This window comes from Syngnathus floridae, chromosome 6 (assembly GCF_059516105.1).
Source record: "Syngnathus floridae isolate MCC-2025c chromosome 6, RoL_Sflo_1.0, whole genome shotgun sequence".
In the NCBI taxonomy this organism is placed as follows: Eukaryota; Metazoa; Chordata; class Actinopteri; order Syngnathiformes; family Syngnathidae; genus Syngnathus; species Syngnathus floridae.
Window position 1 is genome coordinate 235,029 of NC_142418.1, and position 6,283 is coordinate 241,311.

General features: G+C 50.4%; 1 long non-coding RNA gene across 2 annotated transcripts; it reads right to left on the bottom strand.

Moving 5' to 3' along the window:
* Window positions 1–420: 420 nt before the first annotated feature.
* Window positions 421–3,299, bottom strand: LOC148395905 (uncharacterized). Of its 2 annotated transcripts, XR_015859127.1 has the most exons (6): window positions 3,093–3,299; window positions 2,641–2,834; window positions 2,403–2,516; window positions 1,055–2,171; window positions 900–970; window positions 422–763 (listed from the first exon to the last, which is right to left on the bottom strand). It is a non-coding gene; the product is annotated as an uncharacterized LOC148395905 (long non-coding RNA). The 2 variants fall into 2 exon arrangements; XR_015859126.1 differs by having other exon boundaries at window positions 421–763; window positions 900–2,171.
* Window positions 3,300–6,283: the final 2,984 nt, after the last annotated feature.

Below are 6,283 nucleotides of genomic sequence, written 5' to 3' on the forward strand. Positions count from 1 at the left end.
GGAGGGAGATGTTAGGGTTTTCAGGTTAGTTTGATCCTATGATTATGTTGGAATGTAACCTGTAATAATTAAACTCGCTTGTCCTGTCTTAACGAAAGTAGTAGAACAAAGTGCTAAGATCTTTTGAACTGATTGACTAGCTGCAGAGGAAGCAATCAAAGTGTTTTGTTCACACAACATCGTGAAGGACCCCCTGCTGTGCTTTGATCAGCCAGGGGCTTCGGCCATTTGTCTACTCTGACCCCCACTCTCAACCCCCACTCTGTTTCTCTTAATAAATATCCCCTCGCAGGAACAAGGGTTCAGACTTCATTCCTTGAACGAGTGAACTCTCCACCTGCAGGTGTCTAAAAAGGACTTGCTTGTCTCCCGTGTGGTTCTTGCAAAATAAGTTGGAGTGAGCAAATCTCTAACAATCTCCTTCTCGGCGTCGTAGTCCCCTTCGCTGGTCTGGGCTAGCAGAGCGTAGGCTCGTTGCAGCGCTTGATATTCTTGCGTCAGCGAAGCTCCGCCTCTTCATGCACACACCAATGCAACACAGCACTAGTACCAGAATCAGTCAGACCGGCGACAAAGCACCCGCGACGCAAAGACGAGTCCGATTCCAGGCTGAAGAGGAATGTTTGGTGCCAATACGCTGGCAGAAATGGCGGGCTACCTCTTCGGGTTCCGTGTCGGGGGTTCTGTCGGTGTGAAAAGACAAGGACGATCCGTCCGAGTCCACCAACACGTCTTCGTCGTAGCCGTAAAATGTTTCGATGACCTGCGGGCGCGGAAGCAAACATCTCTCTGAACAAACTGAAGCGACACCTCACGATGAATCGACGAGAGGAACGATAGCGAGAAAAAGGCCATTTCATCTTGCGCAACACCAAGCAGCCGCAAACAAACAGACTCACCTTGCAGGACCTCACGCTTTGTTCCTCCTCAGAGATTCTCGACGTCGGTATCGTAGCAGCAAATCTCTCTCCTGTCGACACAAATAATCCGCCTTTGAGATTCTTTGGATGCAAAGGGAACGAACGGCTCCGGCGCAGAAACAAACGCGAGTCACAATGACATTTCTGACATGAGCTCCTGTCTCCAGAGCCTGAAAAACACGTCACCGGCGATGATTGGAGGGACGCTCGTCTTTTCCAAAAGTGACAACTACAGGGTGTGTCAGGGTTTTCCAGATTATCTTTATCGTATCATTGTGTTGCTTTGACTTTGACTGCGACCTGTAATAAATAATATTATTTATCCCTTATTTATCCCTATCGCTTATCCCTTCCGACACAAAGTCGTAAAACACCCCTTGCTATGTTTTGACTAGAGGTCAAGGGCTTCCTCTATTCAATCCACTCTTACACCCACCCTGTTTCTCTTAATTAAAATGCTCGTGCAGGAGCCGAGAGTCAGACTTCATTCGTACAACGGATGGACTCTCCACCTGCAGGTGTCCAAAAGAACTTACTTGTCTCCCGTGTGGTTCTTGCAAAATAAGTTGGAGCGAGCGCAACTCTAACAGGGTGCATTTTGCCACTAGCTGCCTACGGACAACGACGTCGCGCTCGCGGCTCATGGTTGACGGGCTGAGCAGCCGGGCAAGTCCGTCGTTTTCAGCGCACAGCGAGTGGCAAAGGCGCTGACAAAACGGGAGCTTTGAGCTGCTGAAAACGGCAAAACAAGTCTAAAGCGTGTTCAAACGCGTGCGCACAATGCTCCTGCTTGAAAGGTCGGAATTTAAGGGGCCAATTTTTTGGATGGCGGCCGCCGGCCAAGCTTTGGACGGAAAAGGTTTCCTGGCGACAGCGAGCGAGCGCGGCGCTGCCGTACGTGCACCGAGTCGCCTGCCTGAAGACCTTGGACAAGTCGTCGATGATGTGCCGCTGCTCCACAACTTGAAGGAACTCCATTTCACCGTCCTGCTGGCCGCAACCGCGGTCCAGGTCATTGAGCGAACTAGGCCTTCTCTGTGGAACACAAATGCAGTGGACTCTGTTGGCACGCCGCCGTTGTCCGCGTCGACTTACCAAGCTTGCCATCTCCTCGTTCTCCTGGGTGACAAAGCGCACTTTGTTTTCAAGGCGACACAGCACCAGCGAGAGTTCTTCATTCTTCCTGCTCAGGCGTTTGTTTTTGTACAGGAGTGGCAGAAACTGGCTTTCTGTTTCTCTCAGTCGCTTTAGCTGCAAGCATGAAGTGCGGGATGTGAAAGACGCACAACACGCGGGCCAGAACGTATCCATTCCTTTTGCATCGGTTTGAACGGAATCGTGGCTTTGGCTCCCAATAAAAGACATCTACCAGGCAACCGACTCGCCGCGCCGCTCAACTAATAAGCAAGCGCAATGGGTGCCTCGCTGGATGGCGCGCATCAAACGTAGCGCAAACCTTCAAGCGTGCCGTCAATAAATTACCAGTTCATTGCGCTCTTCAGAAAGCAGGGCGTTTCGATCCTCCAGTTTCCTGATGACTGCGCTGAGCTCAGCGATTTTCAGATGAAACCGTCGCGTGTCCCGATCCTCCTGAGACTGAAAACGCCCCGCAACACACACACACAAGCACTCGTTCAAAGTTCAAAACTGTTTTTGTGCTACCTTCCTCCAGCAACGAACTAAGTCATGCGTACTGCAAGTGTGTGATGAGGTGGCTTACGCTATGAAGAGGATTGCTAGTAGCGGCGTTGACCCCACTTCCAGGGTAGTTTAGGCCCACCCTTTGGGAATCCCTCAGGGCAGCGATCTGCTGCTCGGCAGCCTGAGTCTGCAGCTGAAGGCGGTGGACGTGGCCGGCCCCAGGGCTTTATCCAAAACACTAACCGCTCTGTCTTTCAGCTTGATCTCATCCGTCTGGATGTACAAACGGGGAGCGCTCAGGCAGGCGGGCAAACTCATTTGCCAGATTTGTGACAAAAACAAAGAGAGCAACCGGCCAATTTTTTTCTTGAATCGACTAGAACACCTTTGCTGTGACAAAAGCGAAGCGAGCAACCGGACATTTTCTTCTTGTGAAATAGAATAGAATAGAATGCCTTAGGTGTCATTGCACTGCAGGTATACAACAAAATTGGGAACATAGCCACGCACCGCGCATCTGATCAGTCCTACCAGTCGGCGGATCTCCCTCTCGCAGTCTCTCTTGGTTCGGCTCAGCTCCTCCCGATGCTGGTGATGAGCCGATCGGAGCTCGGCCGCTCGTGACTGCCAGGCCTGCTGGGCCGCTGCCAGGGCTTCTTCCGCGCTCCTGGTGGAGGCGACACCGCTCGGTCTCCCGACACCGCCGCGTCTCCTCCACCTCCGCCAGCAAAGCGCCCCCCCTCCTCACCTGAGCGGACATTGCGCCACACCGGGCCGTTGAGACCGCAACGGAGCGCCGCGACGCTTACTGGGGACAAGCTACACAATACGGTAGCGGCCGCACCGAAGCCCGACGTGGCGTGCGGATAGTCAGACACGGATAGAGCGGATCACCTTGTCCATGGAGCCGTCCCTCAGGCTGAGGACCAAGGCATTCAGTCGCTGGATCTCTCCATCTTTGATTTTGATCACTCTCATCAGCTCCATTTCATGCTGCCGCAGTAATGTCTCCCTGGTAATGGCTAACTCTTTCTGCTTCTCCTCATGGAGTTTGCTTTTGAGTTCCGTCATGGCGGCGGTGGCACGGTGGTGCTCCGCCCGCAGGTCCTGACTTCTCTCTCTCTCCAGACAGCTGACCTGACATGACTTAGACTTAGACTTAGACAAACTTTATTGTCATCTTTTCTGCACATGGTGCATACAAAACGAAATTCCGTTGCATACGTCTTACAACAAAGTAGTGATATTGCAGTTGAATAGAAGTAACATATCCTATGAATATATATATATATACATATACTATATATATATATATATATATATATTAAAAATAAGTATAAAGTGCAGCAGTGATAATTATGCAATAGTGCAAGTAGGCAAAACAGTATTCAAGAGTGTGCAGAGGAATGCTAAACAATGTATTAAACTTCTATTTAAAGGGTTTATACAAGTTCAGTAAAGTTGGTAGTGCGAGATAGTGCAAGATAGAGGTCCGTAGTGTCATAAAGTACAGTTCTGTGAATGTGTAATGCAGAGTTCAGTTTAGAGCTCAACAGTTCTAGTGTTCAACAGTCTGATGACAGCAGGGAAAAAGCTGTTGCAGAACCTGGTGGACCTGCAGCGGATGCTGCGAAACCTCTTCCCAGAGGGCAGCAGGGAGAACAGTCCATGGTGGGGGTGTGATGGGTCATTGATGATGTTACGGGCACGGGATATGCAGCGCTGAGATGAAATGTCCTGAATGGAGGGAAGAGGAGCCCCTATGATCCTCTCTGCTGTCCTCACCACTCTCCTCACGTTCTTCCAATCGGAGGCGGTGCAGCCTCCACACCACACAGAGAGACAGCTTGTCAGAATGCTCTCTATGGTGCTCCTGTAGAACGTCCTCATGATGGGTGGGGGCAGGTGGGCTTTCCTCATCCTCTGCAGGAAGTACAAGCGCTTCTGTGCCCTCTTGACCAGTGCCGTAGTGTTCATAGTCCAGGTGAGGTCTTCTGTGATGTGGACCCCCAGGAATTTGGTGCTGCTGACCACCTCCACAGCTGAGCTGTTGATGATCAGTGGAGCGTGGTGAGGCTGTTTTTTCCTGAAGTCGACGATGATCTCCTTCATCTTCTCCTCATTCAGGATCAGGCTGTTTTCTCTGCACCAGCCCACCAGCTGCTCCACCTCCTCTCTGTAGTCCAGGTCGTTGTTGTCTCTGATGAGCCCCACCACCGTTGTGTCGTCTGCTGACTTCACGATGTGATTGGTGGTGAACCTGAGGACGCAGTCGTGTGTCATCAGGGTGAACAGCAGGGGGCTCAGGACGCAGCCCTGAGGGGAGCCTGTGCTGAGGGTGATGACATCAGAGGTGTTCTGTCCGACCCGGACTGACTGAGGTCTGTTGGTGAGGAAGTCTAGCAGCCAGTTGCGAAGGGGGGTGTTGAAGCCCAGGTGTTCCAATTTTCCTACCAGATGCTGTGGGATGATGGTGTTAAACGCTGAGCTGAAGTCCAGGAACAGCATCCGCACATGGGTGTTCTTCTCCTCCAGGTGAGCCAGGCTCAGGTGAAGAACGGAGGAGATGGCGTCCTGAGTGGAGCGGTTTTGCCGGTCGGCAAACTGGAACGGGTCAAATAATAGGGGGAGTCTGGAAACGATGTGACCTTTAAGCAGCCTTTCGAAGCACTTCATCATAACCGGAGTCAGTGCAACAGGCCGGTAATCATTAAATGAGGTGATTTGAGGTTTCTTCGGCACCGGAATGATGGAGGCAGTCTTAAAGCACGCCGGCACTGTGGCTTGGCCCAGCGAGGTGTTAAAAATGTCTGTGATGACCCCAGCCAGATGACTTGCACATTCCCTGAACACCCGCCCAGGAATGTTGTCGGGGCCAGGGGCCTTATGGGGGGACTCTCCTCAGGATCTTAGACACATCGGCGGAGTCAATACAAACCTGAAAAAAGGAAACATAAACACAAAATTGAATATAAACTAAAAAATGGTTGGAAGTAAATATTTACATTATCAAAAAACAATACTTACCTGATACAAACCTGAAAAAAGGAAACACAGTTATACTTACCTATGCCGAGATCACATATTCACGCCCAATCGGTGCCTGCAAGAAAAGAAACAGAAATTCACAAGAGCGAAAACAACAAGTTAATAAGCTAAAATAAGTAGATGGGAAATTATCCGGAACGAAACGCAAATTGCTGACATGAAACTATATAAGGACCGCTCAAAGCAGGAAACTCAGTCTCGATGCGGCCATGAAGGAGGAAACAGCTCCACATGCAATGAAACTAAATTTAGCTGCAATTCCCGTGTGCCAGACCTGAGGAAGGCACAAAAGATGCCGAAACGTTGTCGATGGCCACACGGAGGAAATAAAAGGGAGCGCAAACTAGCGCCGATAGGAAAACAATTAGACGCAAAATTATAATTTACCCACGCTCTACCCAGATAGGAGAGCGCATGGATGCCGCACAGAGCAAGATGCTCTCGCTCCACCCAGATAGGGGAGTCGATGAATTAAGTGCGAGGTACGACTAATTTGACCGCAAATGCAGCTGTCAATCTATCATGCCAAGTCGAAACTCATTTATTACATATATAACAAAGGCGACCGGATAGGCAAAGTACAAACACAAAAACAAACAACAACTACAAAGCAAATACATGTTTATTAAGCCCAATTTGGCCTGACCAGCATGGCTGGCGCAGCCACGACGGGC